This window comes from Chiloscyllium punctatum, chromosome 41, assembly GCF_047496795.1.
Source record: "Chiloscyllium punctatum isolate Juve2018m chromosome 41, sChiPun1.3, whole genome shotgun sequence".
NCBI classification, from domain to species: Eukaryota; Metazoa; Chordata; class Chondrichthyes; order Orectolobiformes; family Hemiscylliidae; genus Chiloscyllium; species Chiloscyllium punctatum.
The window spans coordinates 7088330-7114011 of NC_092779.1; positions in this window are offsets into that span (position 1 = coordinate 7088330).

The window sequence follows — 25682 nt, forward strand, 5'->3', positions numbered from 1 at the left end:
ATTCGACCCATCGAGTCTGCTCCACTATTCGATCATGGCTGATAAGCTCCTCAACCCCATTTTCCTGCCTTCTCCCCATAACCCTTTAACCTATTACCGATTAAAAATCTGTCTAACTCCTCCTTAAATGTATTCACTGTCCCAGCATCCATCACACTTTGGGATTGCGAATCCCACAGATTCACAACCCTTTGGGAGAAGTAGTTTCTCTTCAACTTTCTTTTAAATTCACTACGCCTTATCCTCAGACTCTGACCTCTCATCCCAGAATGCCCCACAAGAGGATGCACCCACTCCATGTCTGTTTTACCCACACATTTAATCATCTTAAATATCTCAATTTGATCTCCCCTCATTCTTCTTCAACCTTGAGTAAATTTGAAGGTCCAGTGGTCATTGTTTTCTGGAAGAGAGAATTCCAAGGACTAATCACTACCAGAGAGAGAAAAGAAGTTTCCTTATCTCCATTTTACAAATGAAACCAGTTCTACTTTGTTGCTTAGTTTTAATCTAATCCATAAGAGGAAACATCTTTAAGGTTTCTATCTTTATGAATTTTCGAAAGATCAACAGATGGAGAATTCTGCCATCCTACGCACAAAATTCCTGATTGGTATTCCTTGCATCCAGAACTTTATGACGATATGGATCTATTCCACTATCCTTATATACAGTTTGAAATAACTCCACAGAGGAAGCTATCCCAACACCAACTCACTCTTTATTTATACATGCACAGCACATGCACTCTGACCAGCTAGCTAAGAGGCAGTCACTAGAGTGAGGAAGATCTTCGAGACTACTGTTTATATCTGGGATGGCATGGTGGTTAGTGCTGCTACCTCACAGTGCCAGGGACCTGGGTTTGATTCCAGCCTCGGGCGACTACGTGGAGGTTACACATTCTCCTCGAATCTGCGTGTGTTTCCTCCGAGTGCTCTGAGTTCCTCCCACAGTCCAAAGACGTGCAGATTGGGTGAACTGGCTATGCTAAATTGCCCATGGTGTTCATGGGTGTATAAATTAGATGCATTAGTCAGGGCTAAATATAAAGTGGGCGAATGGGTCTGGGTGGGCTACTCTTCGGAGTGTCAGTGTGAACTTGTTGGGCCGAGGACCAGTTTCCACACTGTAGGGATTCTATATCATATCCGTCAGCCAGGGCTCCCTGAAAGGCCCAAGTTAACATCCAGGGAACTCATACTCAATGAGATCCACCTGGCTAACCTTGCTCCAATCATTACACTGTTCCAGAATAAGAATAATTCTCTGTAATATATTTGAATTACATTTTATTTGGATATCTGGAGAACAAAAGACAGGAAATAATAACAAAGTAAGAACATAGTCATTGTGTATTTTCAGTACCTTCAATAACCCTCTCTCTAAATATCTTTCTGCACAAGGAAATCATTAACTTACTCATTTTGAATGAAATAACATCCTTTATCTATGATTTATCAGTAAAATAAATTTCCAGGTTACTGACCCATCCCATTTTGTTCTTGGCAGTGTGTTTATAGTTCTTTTAAATCCAGTCAATATAGATGTCTAATTCAATAATCCATGTGACTAAATTGGAACTGACTTTATCAGACTTTAATAGTACTTCAAAATTTTCTGATTCCAGCTGATTTACCTTCACTTTATAACTTCATTTCTCAATTAGAAACAGTACACCATAAAATTTCACCACTAAATATTCAGTTTAAAAACATAGAACAAGACCAAGTCTAACAATCCATTGCTATTTAGTCAAGCTTGTAATTTCTTTACATAGAAAAGTAACATTCTAAACATTTGCCTTTAAAGGCTGGCCCCTGAGAAAAATGCAACAACGCAAAGTGGCTGAGCAGAGGCTGATAGCCAAGTTCAGTACCCATGGGGATGGCCTCAAGCAGGACCTTGGGTTCATGTCACACTACAGGTGACCACACTGCATTACACACACACACACACAGACAGACACACACACACACACACACACACCCTCTCACAGACTTATACCACTTTACACTCACATTCATACACATGCACACACACTCTCACAGACACTCATAACACCCCCGCTACACACACTCACCCATGCACACATACAAGTATAAGTGTGTGGCATGAATTTGTGCTTGCAGAATTCCATTTTATTTTGCTTAAACACTGCATAAATCCATATAAGATTCTGTAAATCCATTTTTTAGATTAGAATCAGTCTGAACATTGTGGCACAGACGGTCTCACACTGGGCACCTCACACCTTAAATGCATTATCTGGGCTGACATGACACCAATTGTTAAAGTTATCTTGAGAACATAACTTTAAAAAAGTTCTGCAATTGACCTATGAAAGAACTGAAACTAACAAGGTCATTCCAAAGGATGAGCGACTTAACAAACAACCCACATTTTTTTCAACATATAATTTCAGTAGCATCACACTGTAAACTTTTGCTATAAATTCTGTGTCTTACAATCGTATACTCCACAACTACCTGATAAAAGGATAGTGCTATGAAAGCTAGTGCTTCCAAATAAACCTGCTGGACTATAACCTGGTGTTGTGTGATTTTTAACTTTGTGCACCCCAGTCCAACACTGGCACCCCCACATCAAAAATATTTCCAAGGTAACAGTGGATGAGTGCCAAGACATTGCATTTCACTACTAGGGAAGTTGCAAAACTTGACCTATCCTTGGGAAATAAGGCAGGGCAGGTGACTGAGGTGTCAGTGGGGAAGCACTTTGGGGCCAGCGACCATAATTCTATTAGTTTTAAAATAGTGATGGTAAAAGGATAGACCAGATCTAAAAGTTGAAGTTCTAAATTGGGGAAAGGTCAATTTTGACAGCATCAGGCAAAAACTTTCAAAAGCTGATTGGGGGCAGATGTTCGGAGGTAAAGGGATGGCTAGAAAATGGGAAGACTTCAAAAATGAGGTAATAAGGGTTCTGAGACAGAATATTCCTGTTAGGGTGAAAGGAAAGGCTAGTAGGGATAGGGAATGCTGGATGACTAAAGAAATTGAGGTTTTGATCAAGAAAAGGAAGGAAGAGTATGTCAGGTATAGACAACAGAGATCAAGTGAATCCTTAGAAGCATATAAAGTCGATCGGAGTATACTTAAGAGGGAAATTAGGAGGGCAAAAAAATGACATGAAAAAGCTTTGGCAAATAGAATTAAGGAAAATCCAAAGGGTTTTTACAAGTACATTAAAGACAAAAGGTTAACTTGGGAGAGGATAGGGCTCCTCAAAGATCAGCAAGACGGCCTTTTTGTGGAGCTGCAGGAGATTGGGGAGATACTAAATGAGTATTTTACATCACTGTTTACTGGATATAGAATGTAGGGGAAAAGATAGTGACATCTTGAAAAATGTCCATATTACAGAGGAGAAAGGCTGGATGTATTGAAACGCATAAAAGTGGATAAATCCCCAGACCTGGTCAAGTGTACCCGAGAACTCTGTGGGAAGGTAGCGAAGTGATTACTGGGCCCCTTACTGAGATATTTGTATCATTGATAGTCACAGGTGAGGTGCCAGAAGACTGGAGGTTGGCAAATGTGGTGGCACTAATTTAATGCAGGTGGTAAGGAAAAGCCAGGGAACTATAGACCAGTGAGCCTGATGTCAGTGGTGGGCAAGTTGTTGGAGGGAATCCTGAGAGACAGGATGTACATGTATTTGGAAAGGCAAGGACTGATTAGGGACAGTCAACATGTCTTTGTCATGTGAAATCATGTCTCACAAAATAGTGACATTTGAAGAAGTCACAAAGGGGTTGATGAGGGTAGAGCAGTAGACGTGATCTATATGAACTTTAATAAGGCATTCAACAAGGTTCCCCATGGCAAGGTTAGATCTCATGGAATACAGGGAGAACTCATCATTTGGATACAGAACTGGCTCGAAGGTCAAAGACAGAGGGTGGTGGTGGAGGGTTGTTTTTCAGACTGAAGGCCTGTGACCAGTGGAGTACACAAGGATCGGTGCTGGGTCCACTGCCTTTCGTCACTTATATAAATTATTTGAATGTGAACATAGGAGGTATGGTTAGTAAGTTTGCAGACGACACCAAAATTGGAGGTGTAGTGGACAGCAAAGAAGGTTACCTCAGATTAAAATGGGATCTCGATCGGATGAGCTAATGGGCCGAGAAGTGACAGATGGAGTTTAATTTAGATAAATGTGATGTGCTGCATTTTGGGAAAGCAAATTTTAGCAGGACTTATACAGTTAATGGTAAGGTCCTAGGGAGTGTTTCTGAACAAAGAGACCTTGGAGTGCAGGTTCATAGCTCCTTGACAGCAGAGTCGCAGGTAGATAGGATAGTGAAGAAGGTGTTTGGTATGCTTTCCGTTATTGGTCAGAGTATTGAGTACAGGAGTTTGGGAGGTCATGTTGCGCCATACAGGACATTGGTTAGGCCAATTTTGAAATATTGCGTGCAATTCTGGTTTCCTTCCTCCATAAGTTAAAAGGGTTCAGAAAAGATTTACAAGGATGCTGCCAGGGTTGGAGAACTTGTGTTATATGGAGAGGTTTAATAGGCTATGGCTGTTTTCCCTGGAGGGTCAGAGGCTGAGGGGTGACCTTATAGAGGTTTATAAAATCATGAGGGGCATAGATAGGATAAATAGACAAAGTCTTTTCCCTGGGTTGGGGGAGTCCATAACTAGAGGGCACAGGTTTAGGGTGAGTGGGGAAATATATAAAAGAACCTAAGGGGCAACTTTTTCATGCAGAGGGTGGTACGTGTATGGAATTGGCTGCCAGAGGAAGTGGTGGAGGCTGGTACAATTGCAGCATTTGAAAGGCATTTGGATGGGTATATGAATAGGAAGGGTTTGGAGGGATATGGGCTAGGTACTGGCAGGTAGAATGACATTGGGTGAGGATATTTGGTCTGCATGGACCGAAGGGTCTGTTTCTATGCTGTACATCTCTATGACTCTGTCTCAGCCACCATCTCCTTCCATCCCTACTTTTTCTATTCAATGTAAAGTTAAGAATGTTTCCAATGTTGGGGAAGTCCAAAACTAGGGGTTGCAGTGTCAGAATAAGGGGTAAACCATTCAGGACTGAGATGAGGAAGAATTTCTTCATTCAGTTGTGAACCTGTGGAATTCTCTCCCACAGAAAGCTGTTGGAACCAGTTTGTTCAATTTTTCAAGAAGGAGCTGAACGTGGCCCTTGTGGATAAAGGGATCAATGGGGATGGAGACAAAGTAGGAATGGGGTGTTGAGATTGCATGATCAGCCATGATCATATTGAATGTTAGTGCAGGCTTGAAGTGCTGAATGGCCTACTCCTGCGCATATTTTCTATGTTTCCATGTTTCTATGTTTCCTCATTCTGCTCAGTAGACTATAAGGGGTGTTGTATAACTTGGATTCACTCCAAAAGATCACCTTTTAAAACTCAGCACAAAATTTATTTAACTCTTACTGGTGTTATCAGTGCAGTTGAACTGTGTCTGTATCTCATCATTGGGTAAAATTGTTGCCACCATCATCAAGAATTGGGACCTACATGGCCTATTTGGTCAAGTGTGGTCATGGAGAAGCTACTTACTGGTCTCTCCAAGAGGCCTTTGAGTTGAACATTCAATCATTTAGTGCATAATAGCAAAGAGCTGCAGCTGTCATTGATAGGATAGGCACTGTTCAGAGAATGTGAGAAAGACCTGAATGTTAGGTATCAAAACTACGAGATTCTGAGGTAAAGAATATGTTTATTTACTTCTTGGAATATGGACTAAAAATCGGAAAAGACACTGCTTTAACGAGAGGAAGCTGTGTAAGAAGACTTTTACTGCTTTAAAAAAAAAGATACTGTAGCACAACGACTTGTATCCATAAAATTGCCTGAACAGACCAGCAGGCAGGAAGTTTGGACAACCTGGGGGTAGGGGAGGTGTGCTGTTTGTTGAACAGTTATGGATTATCAATTCAACTTGACCACATTTCATCATTTGTTAAAAATTGTTCGATTATGTAGTGATTGGAACCAGGTGGAGCTAATTGATTATGAGAACTTCAATTTGGGGTTGTTAACCTGGGCCAGTTAGGGACCCCTGGCTGATCAATATAAACAGGAATTAAAAAAAACAAAAAAAAGAACATTTTGTTAAAAGTAAGTACTACCACTGTTAGGCGATAGTGTAAGGAAAAAAAAAAGAAAAAAATATAAACAGGGGATTTAGAATCTCCTCAGTTCAAGGGCTGATGCTGAGCTGAATGGCCACAGCCAGTGTACCGTGCACAAGTAAATAATGGGTGACTTGGTGACTGATACTGGCCTCTGAGCAGTTATTTCAGGTTGCAATGAATAATTATTTTCTAGTCAATGAAGAAACGTAGCTGGCATATTCTTTAAACCTGGTAGGTAAATTTGTCCAAATTGTTGGTTTAGTCAGATTTTCATATTTGGAACCCCTTTCCATGATTAATGGAGTTTGATCTCCAGTGCACTAATGGTAGATTCATTTAAGATGTGTCTTGACAGATGCATGAGAATCATAGAGTCATAGAGATGTACAGCATGGAAACAGACCCTTCAGTCCAACCTGTCCATGCTGACCAGATATCCCAACCCAATCTAGTCCCACCTGCCAGCACCCGGCCCATATCCCTACAAAAACCTTCCTATTCATGTACCCATCCAAATGTCTCTTAAATGTGGCAATTGTACCAGCCTCAACCATATCCTCTGGCAGCTCATTCCATACATGTACCACTCTCTGCGTGAAAATGTTGCCTCTTACATCTCTTATATCTTTCCCCTCTCACCCTCAACCTATGCCCTCTAGTTCTGGACTCGCTGACCCGAGGGAAAAGATTTTGTCTATTTATCCTAAACATGCCCCTTATAATTTTGTAAACCTCTCTAAGGTCACCCCTCAGCCTCCAATGCTCCAGGGAAAACAGCCCCTGCCTGTTCAGCCTGTCCCTATAGCTGAAATCCTCCAACCCTGGCAACATCCTTGTAAATCTTTTCTGAACCCTTTCAAGTTTCACAACATCTTTCTGATAGGAAGGAGACCAGAATTGCATGCAATATTCCAAAAGTGGCCTAACCAATGTCCTGTACAGCCGCACGCAACATGACCTCCCAACTCCTGTACTCAATACTCTGACCAATAACGGAAAGCATACCAAACACCTTCTTCACTATCCTATCTACCTGTGACTCCACTTTCAAGGAACTATCAACCTGCACTCCAAGGTCTCTTTGTTAAGCAACACTCCCTAGGACCTTACCATTAAGTGTATAAGTCCTGCTAAGATTTGCTTTCCCAAAATGCAGCACCTCACTTTATCTGAATTAAACTCCATTTGCCACTTCTCAGCCCATTGGCCCATCTGGTCCAGGTCCTGTTATAATCTGAGGTAACCCTCTTCGCTATCCAGTTACACCTTCAATTTTGGTGTCATCTACAAACTTACTAGCTGTACCTCTTACGCTCGCATCCAACTCATTTATGTAAATGACAAAAAGTAGAGGACCCAGCGCTGATCCTTGTGGTACTCCACTGGTCACAGGCCTCCAGTCTGAAAAACAACCCTCCACCACCACCCTCTGTCTTCTACCTTTAAGCCAGTTCTGTATCCAAATGGCTAGTTCTCTCTGTATTCCATGAGAACTAACCTTGCTAATCAGTCTCCCATGGAGAACCTTGTCAAATTCCTTACTGAAGTCTATATAGATCACATCTACTGCTCTGCCCTCATCAATCATCTTTGTTACTTCTTTAAAAAACTCAATCAATTTTGTGAGACATAATTTCCCATGCACAAAGCCATGTTGACTATCCCTAATCAGTCCTTGCCTTTCCAAATACATGTACGTCCTGTCCCTCAGGATTCCTTCCAACAACTTGTCCACCACTGAGGTCAGGCTCACTGGTCTATAGTTCCCTGGCTTGTCTTTACCGCCCTTCTTAAACAATGACACCATGTTTGCCAACCTCCAGTCTTCCGGCACCTCACCTGTGACTACTGATGATACAACTATCTCAGCAAGAGGCCCAGCAATCACTTATCTAGCTTCCCACAGTGTTCTCGGTATACCTGATGAGGTCCTGGGGATTTATCCACCTTTAACCCAACACTTATCCAACACTTCCTTCTCTTGTAATCTGGACATTTTGCAAGCTGTCTGTCTATATTCTCCTGTATTCTTTGACAGTCCCCTACGCTTTCTGCTACTCCACCAATCTTTGTGTCATCTGCAAACTTACTGATCATACCAACAGTGCCATCTTCTAGATCATTTCTGTACATCAAAAACAACAGTGGCCCCAACACTGACCCCTGTGGAACACCACTGGTCACCTTTCTCCATTTCAAGAAACTCCCTTCAACTACTACTGTCTGTCTCCTGTTGCTCAACCAGTTCTTTATCCTCCGAGCTCGAACACCCTGCACACCATGTGACTTCACTTTCTTGCTATCTTGCAATATCTTGCTATTTTAAAATGAAGTGAAAATGTGGCAATAGTCATAATGTTGTTGAAACTTTCAGTACAAAATGTATTTCTTCAGCTTTCAAAACACATTTCTATTGTGTAAAAAATAAACAGGTTTGAAGTAACTGTGATGAAATGCTTAAAGGAATAAACAGGAACACCTTCATTTTTGTGCTAATCATGCAATCAGCTGTCTTGGAATATACAAAATGAAAGTAATCCTTTTATAATATTAGGTGAGAGCATCAGCCACATTTTATTCCCTAAAGGTGTGTGCTGTCTTCTCATTGTTTGTGCAAATCTGATTTATAAGGCACCTAGAACCTTAATATAATTAGGATGCTTGCAAAAAAATAAAAGATGAGAATGTTTGAGGCATGGGATAGAATTGGTGTTTTCTGCTGATTCCATAAAACGTGCAGAGTGGTCTCTATCCCAAGTTGCAGGAATGGCTTAATTTTCCAGTTAATCCCCATCATGTCTATCTGCTGTATTCAAAAATAAAGGTGCCACATAATCTCAAAATTCAACTCAGCCATGTCAGCACACTCTTTTAAAAAAATCAATTGGATTCAGAGCAGCAACAGCTCAGGAGAGGTGAATTGGATGGGTTTAAAATATTGAGACTGTCTTTTCCTGTATCTATTTGGGCTGCAGATTAGAACCAATCAAACATTTGTAATATAGATGTGAGAATACTTTAGTCAGCATTTGGATTAATACCAAATGTCAGTTCGGAGCTGCTTCCTGTTAACATTTTTTTACATCAATCTATGAGCTAAATTCAGTTTCAGAATTACCATGTACTTCTGCAATAACATTTGTTTCAGTTCTGGGGAATATTAAAGCAGGGTATGTGGGACAGAGACTTGAGATAGGCATTGTACAGTTTTAAAATGCAGCTTCTTATATTCAGAAAATTAGAGTTATTTGAAGGCAGCACACTTACCAATCTGATACTAGTGTTCATAGAGTTGTACTGTTCAGAAGTGGCCTTTGAACCCATCAAGACTGCAAGGCCAACTGCATTTGTCCCCCTTTCCTAAACTAAGCCCATAGCTTTGAATGTTATAACATTTCAGGTGCTTATCCAAATACATTTCAAAGGTTGAGAGGTTTTCTGTGTCAATTACCCTCCCAGGCAGAGCATTCCAGATTCCTACTACCATCTGGGTGAAAAAGCCTTTCCTCAAATTCCCTCTAAACCTCTTGCCTTTCACTTTAAAATTATGCCCCCTCATTACTGACCCTTCAACTCAGGCAAACAGCTGATTTCCATTCACCTCTCTCCATGCCCCTCATAAATGTATTAACCTCCACCAACTCCCCACTCAACCTTCCCTACAAAAAAAAATCCAAAATTATCCAAACTCTCTTCATCGCTGACAAGCTCCATCCCAGGTAACATCCTGATGAATCTCCTCTGCACCCCCTCCAATGCAATCACATTCTTCCTATACTCCAGCTGTGCCCTAACCAAAGTTTGCATCGCTCCAATATAACCGCCCTGCTCTTGTAATCTATGCTTTGACTGATAAAGGCAAATGCCCCATATTCCTTCTTAACTACCCTATTAACCTGTCCCAGGAATCCAAGATCCCTCTGCTCCTCTGACCTTTCTCATGTCCTGCCATTCATCGGGTCCTCCACCATCTTGTTACTTCTTCCAAAGTGCAACCTCTCACACATTCTTTGCAATTATGACATGGAAGGATTTTTTTGGGGTGGGGGGGGCGGGGTTGAGTGGTTGAGGAATGAAGCAATAAAGGTTGATTGACCCATTATATAGAGTCCAGGATATTAACCTGAATTTACTGCTCTCTGTATTATTTATGGAACTATAATTTTACAATATTACTGGCCAGCATACCCTGATGGCCTGGCCATCATCAAGGATCAAAGATCTATATGTTTTAAATACCAATATTCCCAAATCCAAACTTTGGTCTGCAACACTTCACCAGACAGCAACTGGACCTGCCAGAGAGTTAACAGTGTGCCTATGTCAGAGAGTTTCTGACGCTGAGCCCTATCCAGGGTCCGTTAGATATGGGTGCACATGATCACCAGGTAATAAATGGGATAATCATAGTGGTGCTGCCTCATGTGGCAAACTCCTCATGTCAGAGCTCAGACATTGATATTGGGCAGACCACATGAGAAAGTGAGGGCTGCAGATGCTGGAGACCAGAGTTGAAAAATGTGATGCTGGAAAAACATAGCAGGACAGGCAGCATCTGAGGAGCAGGACAATCGACGTTTCGGGCATGAGCCCTTCTTCAGGAATGGGGCTGGTGTGCCAAGCGGGCTGAGATAATAGCTTCACGGTAATTCCTCTTGGTGTTCCTTATCCCCTGCAGTCTTGAGTGCAGACTTTTGTTTTTTCAATGTTCAGCATTTTGGAGCTTTTATCTCAGCCCGCTTGGCACACCAGCCTCATTCCTGAAGAAGGGCGATTGCCCGAAATGTCGATTCTCCTGCTCCTCGGATGCTGCCTGTCCTACTGTATTTTTACAGCACCACATTTTTCAGACCACATGAGAGAGATGTTATCTAGAGCCCAACCAACCAACCAACCAAATCCTGATAAGGAATAATTATCCTCAAGAGAGGAGTGGAGAGCAATAAATATTAAATAACAATTCTGAGCCCCCTCGAGTTAATAGTTACTGAGACGAAAGATGATCTTGACATTATCATGGAGCATAATTTAAAGGACTTAAATGCAGAACCATTTCCTCTTCTTATAATTTTAATTCTTTCTAAAACTCTTTTTTTTCTTCAATAGCTTCACGGTAATTCCTCTTGGTGTTCCTTATCACCTGCAGTCTTGAGTGCAGACTTTTTTTTTCAGTGTTCAGCATTTTGGAGAATTGCTAACCTTGATATTTATCTTGGATGTTGTGAAACTTGAAAGGGTTCAGAAAGGATTTACAAGGATGTGGCCAGGGTTGGAGGATTTGAGCTGCAGGGAGAGGCTGAATAGGCTGGGGCTATTTTACCTGGAGCGTTGGAGGCTGAGGGGTGACCTTAAAGAGGTTTATAAAATCATGAGGGGCATGGATAGGATAAATAGACAAGGTATTTCCCTGGGGTGGGGGAGTCCAGAACTAGAGGACATAGGTTTAGGGTGAGAGGGGAAAGATTAGTAAGAGACCTACGGGGCAAATGTTTCACACAGAGAGTGGTGTGTGTGTACAATGAGCTGCAAGAGAAAGTAGTGGAGGCTGGTACAATTACAACACTTAAAAGGATGGGTATATGAATAGGAAAGGTTTGGAGGGATATGTGCCAAGTGCTGGCAGTTGGGACGAAATTGGGTTGGGATATCTGGTCGGCATGGACGAGTTGGACCGAAGGTTTCAGTGCAGTACATCTCTATGACTCTTTGACTCTAATATGGCTTCTGGATGAAAAGTTAAAGGTAACTTCAATAAGGCTACCTTGCCAGGAAAGAAACATCTATAAGAGATTAGGAATGTAGAGATAATTAGGAGTGTAGAGATGATTAGGGATGTAGAGATGATTATGCTTAATTCGCAATGTTACCAATTCTTATTGTGTTAACTAGCATCAACAGTGAACAGAGGTCAGATTCTATTCATGGATCTGATGAAAGAGGCTTTGCACATTGTGTTACTTTACTAAATTTACTGAACAGGCTGAAAAAAATACATTTTAAGTTAGTTCTCTCGACACCCATCAATTAGTTTTTCAATCAATTAAATTAACCAAGTCAATATTTCATTGGGGATCAAGTTTGCACTTTCATTAAAAATGCAGCAGGCAATTGAAATAAATAAATCATTCCATCATAATATTGAATCTAACTCAGTGTTATACACAAAATTTACCAAATCTTCCTCTTCAACCAATAACTGGACATGAAGACCAATGGTTGGATAGTGTTCAATATTTTATAATTCAAAAAGATCTTTGGTGTTACAAGAATAGTCCAGCATTGTCTTTCATCATCTTCTCAGAAGGAAGAATTACATTTCTCATACAGCTTTAATGATCTCTGGATTGCATTTTAAAGGCATCATGCAGTCACCACTGCTGCAGTGTTAGAAGAACAGCCAATTTTCACACGGTTGGCTCACTCAAACTGCAATCTCACAATGTGTGGATTTGATTATGTTTATTGAAGGAGACACACTCACCAGGCTATCCTTTGTATTAGTATAGTGCCGTAGGACCATTCAAAACACCTGAGGGACTCTCTCTCACCCTCAAACCTTCCCCTCAACTTCTCTCTGTTCCACTTGCTCCTCCCCACTGATTTCAACAGAATAAAACCAATCCTTTTTTCCAGCTCTCTTCAGTTCTGAAGAAGAGTCATATTGAAATGCGAACTGTTAATTTTTTCATAGATGCAAGACCAACTGAGATTCTCCAGCACTTTCTGATTTTTATTTCAGATCTCCAGCAGCAGCAGAACTGTCTTAGGTTATTACTGTAGGATTTTACTTTTCTCCAGCCCATGCCTTGAAAGATAATTAAATATCATGGGGTTTGACAATAAGCGAATCCACGAATATAGGGAAGACGGTTACATTGAACAATGGTCTTTTCAGATTACACAGCAGTGTCAACCGGCACTGTGGCCTATTTCCTGCTCCTGTTTCTCACATTCTTATGTCCAAACCAGTGCAGCCATGATGGACCAAATGGCCTCCCTCTGCACCACAACCATTCTGTGATACGGGTAACATTCATTGGTGTAATTTTGATTTCCATGTATTCAAGCCATGTGATATATCAACATCTGAAGGTTTCGTTCCACAATAGCAATGGGACGACATGGTATCTCAATGGTTAGCACTGCTGCTTCACAGCACCAGAGACCTGGGTTTGAACAATAAATGAATAGGTTTTTTTTGGCAGACTCATCCAGACTGTGACCCAATCAATCAAGTTTTCCACCGAAACCTTTGCATCTACATGTATCCCTTATGTTTGACCAGCTGCCTGAGGAAGGAGCAGTGCTCCAAAAGCGTGCAGTTCCAAATAAACCTGTTAGACTGGTGTCGTGTGAGTTTTGACTTTGCCTACCCCTGTCCAACACCGACACCTCCACATCTTGACCATTTAGTCACTAGATGGAGCATTTGTAAGCACTTTTTAATGATCACTGGGAGATGAATATTAGCATTTTCTCAGTTTAGTGTGGAGGGTTATTCTGAGCAAACTGTGAAAACAAACCAGAGAAAATAATCACTTGGTAGCAACTAACAGGGGAGTGCTCATTATTTGCAAGTTAAAGATGTACTGTAATATCTTACTATGTAAAATAAGATTTAAGTTTTGAATGTCAAGCTTAAACTGAATGCTGAAGAGCTTGATTGCCACACAATCTGTTTTAATTATTTTTCTTCAAACTACACTCATTAAGAAGGTACTTGTTTTTCAACAATCTGCTCCCTGTCAGGTCTGCCAAAAGTGAGTCACAGAACATGAAAACCCAAAATTGAATCTGACTACATAAATTTAAATTTAAATCAGATTTTTGAAAAGGATTATTGGAGCTGATCTTCCAAGTAAACACACATGTGAAGTGTTGAATATTGTCCCCCAATGACTTAATTTTGAAAAAACACAATACTCAAACCTAATCTCAGGATTTTTGTGATCACTTCACATGACACCTTCTGAATTTGTGCTATTTTGAAACCATGAAAGTTTTAATATAGGTAAACAACCCTTTATCTGAAATCCTTGGGGCCAGTTGTTTCTCGGAATCTGGAATTTTTCGGATTTTGAATTAAATGGCATTTTCACAGTGAAATAACAAAAAACCTAACATTAGATGCATCAGTGAATAGTACGAGTGCTGAGATATAATTGCTGCCTGCCAGTGCTAGGCCACACTGCCATATCACAGCTGAGTGATGTGGTTTGAGTGGGTGTGGAGTTGGGTCACCTGTTCGCATACCAAAACGATGCTCCACACTCCACAAAAAATATTTTGGATGTCGGACCTTTTCGTATTTTAGAATTATGGATAAAGGATTGCGTACCTGAATTTAGTATTGATAACAGAAATCATTTCCTATCTAAAATCGCTCTTAAGGTGTTGGTGGGCTAAGTGTGGGAAAGAGGACCTAGTGTGGGTAAACGCTTATTTTTGATGGTAGAGACATAATGTTTTGAAGGGTCTCTTCTGCATGGCATAAGTTTAAGATTCTTGACAAGCTGCAGTCCATGAGGCGTGAGCATACCCAAAGTGTTGTTAAGAAGTGAGTTTGAGGATTTTGACCCAGTGACAATGAAGGATTGGCTGTTATATTTCTAAGTCTGGATGGTAAGTGCTTTGGAAAGGTACCTGGGTGTGGTCATGTTCCTAGAAATCTTTGTCCTTCTGGATGGTAGAGGTTATGGGCTTGAGAGGTATTGAAGCAACTTTAATGAGTGGCAGTAGAGAATCCTACAGAAGGTATACATTGATATTACAGTACACCAATAGCAAAGGGAATGGAATTAATGTTTGTGTGAAGAGGTAGAGAGGCATTGATTGAGTAGCCTGCTTTAGATATTTTCAAATCAACCTGCTCAGAGAGATTGCTATCTCTGGAGCAGATAAGTCTTGAACCCAAATTTCCTGGTTCAGAGATAGGGACACTACTGCTGTACCATAAGATTGTCAATATCTCATTAACCTGATCAGAGTGTTTCTTATTTACTCACAGGATGTGGGCATTACTGTGGCTAGGCCAACATTTATTATCCATTCCTCTGTAGTGATTGTAACGAGGCCAGCCAGGTGGACCTCAAACGATATGAATGTTGACCTGACCCAATCAGGGAGCCCTGGCTGACAGACAGGAGTGTCAGAGGTTCTGTTCACTCTGACAGCTGACTCTGAGGAAGCTGGATCAGGGTCTAGGACTCTCCATGTGTAAATAAAGGGTGACTTGGTGACAGGATACCCGCATCTGTGAAGATATTTCACCCTCATTGTCCAGATGGCAGTTAAGAGTTAACCACATTGTATGAGTCTTGAGTTGTAAGTGGGCCAGACCAGTTTCTTTCCCTCAAGGGCATTAGTGAACTAGATGGGCTTATCCTGACAATTGGCACTGGTTTCATGGTCGTCATCAAACTCTTAATCTCAGATTTTTAATTAAATTCAAATTCCATCATCTACCATCCCCAGATTATTACCAGGGTCACCGAATGAATAGTCTAGTGATAATATCACTAGGTCATTGCTCATTACAATTTCCAATTATATTATTATACACCTCCTGAGCAGCTGCGGTTGTACCGGACATTGGTGAGGCCACTTCTGGACTACTGTGTCCAGTTCTGGTCACCCTGCTATAGGAAGGATGTTATTGAATTTGAGAGGGTTAAGAATAGATTTATAAATATATTGCCAGGAATTGAAGGTAGAGGAGAGGCTGGATAGATTGGGACTTTTTCACTGGAGCATAGGAAGTTGAGGGGTGACCTTACAGATGTCTACTAAACCATGAGGGTCATAAATAAGGTGAATAGCAAGGGTCTTTTACTCAGGGTGGGGGAGATCAAAACCAGGCAGCATATATTTAAGCTCAGAGGAGAAAGATTATAAGGAAACCTGAGGGGCAACCTTTTCACACAGAGGGTGTTTCTTATGTGGAATTAACTGCCAGAGGAAGTGGCAGATACAGGTACAGTTACAACGTTTAAAAGGCATCTGGATAGGTACCTGAATAGGGAGAGTTTAGAACATAAGACACCAGAACTAGGTGCAGGAGTAGGCCATCTGATCCTTTGATCCAGCTCCACCATTCAATAAGATCATGGTTGATCTTTTTGTGGCCTCGGCTCCACTTACCTACCCTCTCACCATAACCCTTCATTCCTTTACTGTTCAAAAAATTATTTTTCTTAGCTTTAAAAACATTCAATAAGGAGGTCTCAACTACTTCCCTGGGCATGGAATCCCAAAGATTCACAACCCTCTGGGTGAAGTAGTTCCTTTACAATTCAGTCCTAAATCTGCTCCCTCTAATCTTGAGGCTATGCCCCCTTGTCCTAGCTTCACCTGCCAGTGGCAACATCCTCTCTACTTCTATCTTATCTATTGCCTTCATAATTTTATATGTTTCTATAAGACTCCCCTTCATTCTTTTAAATTCCTATGGATATTAATCCCATCCTATTCAATCTATCCTAATAAACCAACCCCTTCAACTCCAGATTCAGCCTCGTCAACCTCCTCTGTATCCCCTCCTCTGTACATCCTTTCTCAAGTAAGTAGACCAAAAACTGAACACAGTACTCCAGGTGTGGCTGCAGCATAACCTCCCCACTTTTAAACTCAATCTATTTAGCAATGAAGGGCGAAATTCGATTTGCCTTATTAAACACCTTAATTTAGAGGAATATGGGCCAAATGCAGGAAACTGGGACTGCTTTAGTTTGGGAAACATGGCCAGCATGGATGAGTAGGACTGAAGGGTCTGTTTCCGTGTTGTATGGATCTAAGGCAGGACTTGAATCCTATCTTATAGCTCAGAGATAGGAACATTACCACTGTACTCCAGTCACCATGGCGGGCTGATTTCTCATTAATTTTTGATTTGTTTCTGAAATTTTAATTATTATGTTTTTAAAGGAACAGTTTACAATTTACAAATGTTTGCAGGTTTGTTAAAGAGATAACATCACACTGTATGATCGAAACTCTCAGCAACAGTCATTAAACGTAAAGCCAAAATGATTGCAATTTGTTGTGTTGAGACCACATCTTTTGAGAGTCGTGGTATTATCCTGTATTCATTTTAAATTACTTTCAACCTTGTTATGGTCAAATCCCCGTAAAGACTACTTTTCATTGAGGAAATTAGGTTGGTCTTTAGGGCTCTCCAGTAGTGGTCATAATTAAAGTGATCACAAAGCTCTGTAAGCGAGGCTCATTTAATTAAACTCCAGATTAATCCCAGCAGAGTTTCAGTACCATGATTAGTGGAGACACCATGAAATATTGTGCAGGAACCTTGAAAGTCTTGTATGGGATTAATAGGGATCAGAAATCCAGCTCTCAGGAGAATCAAATTGAACTATTCACATCCAACAGGTAGTGGGTGACCATGAAAAGATAGCCCAGTTCGACCATTTTTGAACAATGTTCAATCCGATTGTGACGATTCCATTTAGAAAATGCAATTGGAATGACTAGCAGGTGAAAGGTGAAATCAATTACAATGCAAACTCTCAAATTCACACGTTAAACATGGTCACTTTGCCGGGCATCAGAAAATTACCCCTTGGAACCAGGTTCCTGAATGTGACAGTAACTCTGCAATTCGAAACAGGCAAAGGTACATGAGTATGGAGTTATTAAACAAAAAGCATTACATTATAGTAAGTTTGCTAATTCCACAGACAATGCTGCATAAATGCTTTATTTATATCCTAATGCTTTGTACATGGCTTGATCACAGAATCCACTGTATATATTTTTGAAGAGGGAATATTCTGAAGACCCGCTCCATCTCTAAAGCAAAACTCAACTATATCCATCCAGTTTGTGTCGCAAAAAACATTCTGCTGTGGCAGCCTGCTCGCGGCATGTGTCTGTCATCAGGTACCATCATTTCCAACAGGAGCGAACAAGGTTAAAAATAATTTAAAATGAATACAGGATTCATCAAGAGGATTTATGCCTGTCTGAATTCCTTTCCAATATTGGGCAGGGCACACCAATTACAGGTAGACTACGCTTTATCAAAAATTCCGATATCCAAAAAGCTCCAAAGTACAAAGTTTTTTTCTCTCGTTAACACGTTGTTTAACATGCAAACAGTTAACCCAAATCAACACCCACTCAATGCGTGTCACTCAGATGTGACATGGGGGGGGCATGGCCCAGGGCTGCCAGGCCTGAATTCTCTCTCAAGGCCTGTTATCTTAGTGAGTGTGTTCCTCCGGTAAGATTTTTAAAAAATTCATCATCAAACTGTCACTTACTCTGAAATTCAAAAAATTCTGAATTCTGAAAACCAACTGGTCCCGAGCATTTCAGATAAAGGATTGTGCACCTGTACCTCAACCTGTTTCTCATGCTCACCCCTGTTGGTTCAGTTTGTCCATTGAAGGGAGTTGCAACAGACCCTGAATCAATCCCCAGTTTCGGATAAGCTTCCTGATGTTATCTTACTTAGTTACTCCACGTGTATCTCCATATCATGTTTTACATTATTGGACTGTAGGTGATTCATAAATGTTGTTTACATGTTCATGTAGGCTATGTGTTTCCTGGCTTTAATAGTTTACTTTCTGGATTATTTAATCAAAATTAATTTGCATATGAATTTTAAAAATCAATGTTCTGGCTATAGATGTTAGTGACAAAGAAGTGAGCTGCATTTTTGAAGATATTTTTAGCCAAATGAAATAAAGTGGATTTTAATAATGAAAGAGGCAGTTAATCTTATAAAATATGCAAGCGGCATTAGAGTCACTAATCAATTCAATTAATTTTTGTTCACTTATTTAGATTATCTGCCACCAATGGAAACTGGCCTGTGGATTTTTGTAGCACTGTGTGACAGCTATTAATTTATCACAGGATGCTCAATGACTGATTGCGAGTAAGAGTTTTCAAACTGTGGAACATTAAGGAGTGCTGATTTGTAAATTCCTGAGGAATATTGAAATAAAGATGAATGTATTTCAATAACACATTGACGAATTCTTTGTGCAATTAAATTAATTGTGAGATAGCAAAACAGCAACTTGTTCTGCAGCTAATCTCATCTTCATTGATGCTACTTGCATTAGAACCCTACTTCCCTGAACTAATACTAATTTTGTCTTTAGTATATTTTACATATAAAGGCCTTTTAAGAATATGAGTGGTGCTAAAAGAAAGCAACACCCACATATCAACTACTCTCGTCTCATGCTGTAAATATTTTGGCTTTCTCCTTGAATTGTCATTCTTGCAAATTATCCTGATGAGTGCAAGGTAAAAGGTTTCAGCTAATCATGCCTGTTTATCCCCAGCGACACCCAAGTTCTCTCTTACCAAATTATATTTTAATAAGGGAAGTACATAGGACTATCACATCCTATGAACAATGAATGAGTGAATCATGCAAAGTTCCGAAGTAAGTACAGAAAGCAATGAGGAAGGCAAATGTCATGTTAGCTTTTGTTAGCAACCATTAGAATATGTGAATAAAGACATCCTTCTACAAATGCAGAAGGCATCGGTGAAGGCACATCTGAAATATCACGTGCAGCTTTGGTCTCTTTACCAAAGGAAGGATGTATCAGCCTGAGAGGGATTGCAACAGGGCTTCACTAGACCAGTTACTGTAATGAGGGAATTGTCCAGTTCAGTGTAATTGAGGAGGTCATGCCTATATAGAAGTATATTGGCATTCTCATTAAAAGAAATAAAGTGACTGATCATCATGGTCATCGTTTTTCAAAAAAAACAACTATGGTCTATTCAGCCAGGTGTCACTTTGGGATCTGATTTCTCCAGTATTACCATCAGCTGGTATCATAACAATGCAGACCTCACATTTCTACACTGGTCAGGGTAAATGCTAAGAAAGTGTCACTTGTCAAAAAATCTAGGCACAGGTTCACTTTGTCAAAGTAAGAGGTTGGTCATACAGACAAGAGGAAAAGATAATCTTATGCACACATTTATTTATTCTTTACCCCAGAGAGCTATGAATGCCGAGTTGATGAGTGTGTTTAAGACTGGTATTGATGGATTTCTGGAACCTGAGGGACTTGAAGGACATGAATAGAATGAGGAAATGTAGAGTTAATGAGAAAGATCAGCCGTGATCTTGTTAAACGATAAAGTCGGCTCATAAGTCAAACGGTGTCCAGCAGCACCTATGCTCTTAGGTGATTGGGAAATCTTCAAAAATCCGACAAATAGCTGGATGCAGGTGCTCAAACTGATAGCATCTTGGATAAAGGCACAGCCCTGAAGTGTGATTACATTGTTGGGGTTTGGGGGGCAGACAGTTTGGAACAAAGGTGGATTGCTGACTTTGGGATTCAAACAAAGGTAAGAAATGCTCATGGTTACTCTGATCTGAAAGCTTTGCAGGATACATAGATACAGTTGGAAGCTTTATTCCCTTGTCTTGGTGACTACATGATTCTCGGATGAGTATGCACAGACATACAACTTAGTGAAAGCTGAGCAGTAGTATCATAGAAGATGTTGAAGGGCACATCGAGCCCTTGATGTGAATTCAATGCAGCAATTTATCAAAAGCTGTTGACTGCTGAGGATAGCTTAGTCTTTGAGCAATTGTTTAAAATGGAAATACAGTTTGTTCTGCTATAATGCTCATTTCATTAACACAAATTCGCTATAACACTATTGATGAACTGGGGACACTGTTGCTAAAGCATGAAGTTTTAAAGCATGTATTGATTATAACATGATCGCAGCCCCATTAGTTTAAATGTTAAAAATCACACAACACCAGGTTATAGTCCAACAGGTTTAATTGGAAGCACTAGCTTTCAGAGTGTCGCTCCTTCACCAGGTGGTTGTGGAGTACACAATTGTACGGCACAGAATTAAAATTTTTGCTACAAATTCTGTGCCTTACAATTGTGTCCTCCACAACCACCTGATGAAGGAGCGACACTCTGAAAGCTAGTGCTTCCAATTAAACCTGTTGGACTATAACCTGGTGTTGTGTGATTTTTAACTTTGTACACCCCAGTCCAACACCGCCATCTCCAAATCATTTGTTTAAATGGTGCTGCTATTAAGCAACTTTCATATAACATGGAATTGCACAATAACAGAAGTACTGTGCTATAGCAGAACCGACGGTGCGATCATCCCTCTGCATCCACAAAGTCAGTTTTCACAAGCTTGCCTATCTGTTGCAAAAAATAAGTAAACAATTAATCACGATCCCCAAGCAAATATTTCATATCCATGACCACTATCATTGTATAATTTTAAATAGTGCGCAGTGGGCATATCCCACCTTACCGAAGAGGGACAGAAATGAATATAACTGCGGGACCTGCTCACTCACCCCTTCCATCTAACCCACGCTTGGATACTCTCAGTATCACCCTCCCTCTCCCTCTCCTGCTTTGTCTCATTAAAGTTGTTTCTATGCACCTTGCCCTTGTGTCCTTTGTGTTCTCATGATGGCTTCCAAGCGAAATGGTAGGGCTGGTGTGCGTAAACCCAAGAAGGTTGTGATGAAACTCAGAAAAAACGTGCAAGTGTTGGAGTAGTTTCAAAGTTGTGAGTTAGCTAATGCTGTGCTCCTCAATGAGTCTACCGCATTCTATAAATATTCTACATAGTTAGCAACATAATTTCAGGAACAGTTATTATTTTATTTCAAAAGGTGAAACAAGTGAAAAGTCATAATCTTGGTGTCTGGGAACCTAAGCCTATTTCGATCATAATTTATTTAGCTTTTCACTTGCAAGTTCATCATTCGCAGGGGTTTTCAGGAATGGACCCCTCATGGATAAGGAGGAATGATTGTAATAAAATGGTCACCCAGTTAATATCCCTCCCTATTGAAGTAGAATCAAAAGCAATGAGCCTATTGGCCAATCTTCACACTCCTCTGCCAGCCAATGCCCTAAATGACATTATTTGCTTGAAGTGCTGTGAGCTGTAAAACTGCAAACCCAGTGTGGAATAGTTGGGTCAGGCTGAGGGGAGCTGTTCAATGATCAGCATGGATTTGATAGTTTCTAAAGATAGTGAAGGGTATAGCTTGGGTTAATATGAGTTGTCTTTTCCCAAAGGTGGAGTACTTCGAGAATAGGGGGCACATTTTTAAGGTGAAAGGAGAGAGATTTTAAAAAGATATAGGGGCAACGCTTTTAGACAGAGTGGTTCGTGTGTGGGATGAACTTCCAGAGGAAGTGGTAGATGTGGATACAGTTGCAAGTTTAAAAGATATTTGGATAAGTACATGAGTAGGAAAGGTATGGAGGGATATGGACTAGGAGCAGGCAGGTGGGATTATTTAGTTTGGGTTTATGTTCACCATGGACTTGTTGGAGTGAAGTATCTGTTTCTGTGCTCTCTGACTCTATGACTCTAGGTAAAGAGGAAGAGGAACAGCAACATCCTTCTGTTCTGATGTTTCTCCTGGATAGGGTCCTACTCACATTCGAATGTCAACAATCGTGTTTTTTTTCCCAAACTTGCATTGTTGAGTTGAATCAGACAAACAGTTCTACCAATGCAGATTTATCAGGAATTTGGTGATTTGTGTCCTGGAGCCCACGCAGATAAGAAGAATCAAGACCAAAGAGAGAATTGTATTCGTGAAACACATCCCAGTTAATTATTTTCAGGTGTGAAACACTAGAAAGCCAATTAAACAACTGCAGAGTGCCCCATTGAATAGGTAAGAAATAGGTAGTAAACAAACAGGAAGTTCAGTGATGAATCTCTTTGAAGGTTTCTGTTTGCAATGGAGTGCTCAGTTAGAAAATAAATACGAGCAAAGAATTTATACTGTTTTTGCAAAGAAATGGAATAAAATACACTTTTCCAATGATTGTACAATGCTGCTTTGTTGAAGAAAGCTAAGTGCTGAATACCCGTTATTGCTGACAGAAATGGCATTATCTCTGTCGCTGTCATCCTGTTACAGCTGCCTTAAGTAGCAGCATCCCATTGGTGAAGGTTTGAAAGGAATTGCATGGGAACAGAGAAAGATCAGGACATTTATGGTATAAACCCAATTTCAGTTCAAATGATGCATGTTTTGTAAGTGTCAAGTGTCTGTTCAAGAGCGTGCAGAATTTACTTGACAATGTGAGTGGATTTATTTGAATGGCAGTGGGGTGGGAATTTTACGGTAACATGATTTCACTGTCTCAGAGTGCATCTGGCCTCTGGGTTCTACAACAACAACTTATATTCATATAGCATTTTTCATATATTGAAATCTAGGGGCAGGAAGGGAATTCAGGAGACCTGGTGTAACTCCTGGCTTGAGTCACTGATCCCACCCATGAGTACAGTGGTTCCCCTTAGACCTTTAGCACTCAGTCTTGAGCCATTATATATCTGTGTTCCTTAGCCCTGATAAAATGTCCCAAAGTGCTTCATGGGAGTGTTAACAAGGTGAGATTAATATAGGCTATCACCGGAGTAATGAATAAATCACTTGTGTGATACTCCCCACTTGCCTGGATGAATGCAACTCCAGCAACACTCACGAAGCTTGATACAAAGCAGCCTACATCATTGGCATCACATTCATTACATTCAGAGGCATCCATTCCCTCCATTACTGATGTCAGTAGTAGCATTGTGTACTATCTATAAGATGCATAACATAATTCACCAAGGATCCTTAGGGAACACTTTCTAAACCCATGCCCATTACCATCTAGAAGGACAAGAGAAACAGTCACAGTACATGGGAACACCACCTGCTATAAACTCCCTCCAAGCCACCCACCATCCTGATTTGGAAATGTACCTCTGTTCTTCAGTGTTGCTGGGTCAAAATCCTGGAAACCCTTCCCTCAGGGCATTATGGGTCTACCTACATGGACTGCAATGGTTCAAGAAGATAACTCATCACCAATTTCTCAAGGCCAACTGGGGACAAGCAATAAATGTTTACCCAACAAGCTATGGCCTTGACTCATGAGCAAGTCACAAAAAATATAAGAGCTTCAGCAACCACTGGTCACTGCTGGGAGAAGATGCACAAGTGGAAACTTTGGTGTCATATACTTTATAATGCCTTAGTTACATAACCCACAGCTGTTACTGAGTTCTAATGCTGCACCCTGCTCCTATAACTTCAAGCAGTTGAATAGGTTATACATATTTCTAAAGGTTAATGAAGGTAATTGACAATATTTACAAATTCAATACGCTTTACCACTCTACTATTTTAAAAATGTTTCCTGACCAAACCTTCTGACATAAGGAGTTTTGAAGATAGGTCACTGGAACCAAAACACAACCTCTGCTTTCTCTCCACATGATGCTTTCAGACCTCCTGGGTTTCTGCAGCAATTTCTGCTTTAGTAAGGAAAGAGCTGTTACATCCATATGCAAGAGCATGTGTTACATATAATGATAATCCTACCTCCCGTGGAAGCCTTGAAATTAAGAAAATAAACATCAGCTCCAATATTTCTCACTTTGCAGCAAATACAATAATCTATCATTATGGATCTGTCATCCAAAAATGATGAGAAAGTAAGTTAATTACATATGCACAGTGTTTGACAAAAACCCAGATGTTAATGCTTTGTCCAAGATGGGCAAACAAACAGAACCATTTGTCAAGAGGTCAAACAGTTATTAACCATTTGTACAGATAAGATTCTTCATGAGAAAAGCAACTGGCTGGACAAGAATGGAACTGTTCCATTGCATAAATGAATTTTAAACTGTATGTAATAAAAAAAAGCCTTTTTGTTATTGTCAATGAGCTGTCTTCATTTTCTTTGGGACTGTCACAAAAATAAAAGCAATAAGTGTCAGAGACACAGGGACGTCCTCTTGCAATGCTATGCATTAAGAGATATTAGATCAGCATGTGACCATGAGAGCATTTCCTTCTTCAGCTTAGATCCTTAGTCCCTCAAGGTTGAGAATGACTTGCTTCTACTCCAGTCTGATAGGTCATGAGATAGCTGATAAGTTCAATTTGTGTTCTGCAGATTCTGTCTAATGCGAGGAAGGTGGTTTTTGAGGGGTTGGATGAATGAGTTGTTTGGAAGTTTGTGTGTTCCATCTGATGCCTTGACTTTGCCTCTGCACCTTCCCAATGATGCTTCTCATTATGTTTGGTGTCTTCTGGGAATACAGCTTCTCCATTCTGGTTTGTGACAATCAGGGTCTTCCATGAAACAACAGGGATGTCTTCCTCTTCAGTGGAGGACATCCCTAAAGTGTTTCCATTGTCCCCCTGGCAGTCTCCTGCTCCAATCGAGTTCCCTGCAGGGCTGAACATCAGAGATTAACACTTTGATGCTGGGCAATTTGGCTGAAGAAAGGATACTGCTTTTGGACTATGCTACTACAATTGGAACACCTTGTGATGAAATTGCTGATGGCACCTCTCCAGAGCTCTGAAATGCTGACTGAAGGCTGAATCCTTGAAGCCTATAGGAATATAGCAAAACGTCAGACAGATTCTGTTTAAACCAACTGATTGCTTAAAGTTTGGGTCAAAGTCCAGTTAACATTGTTCCAGAGGTACCCATAAGACCACA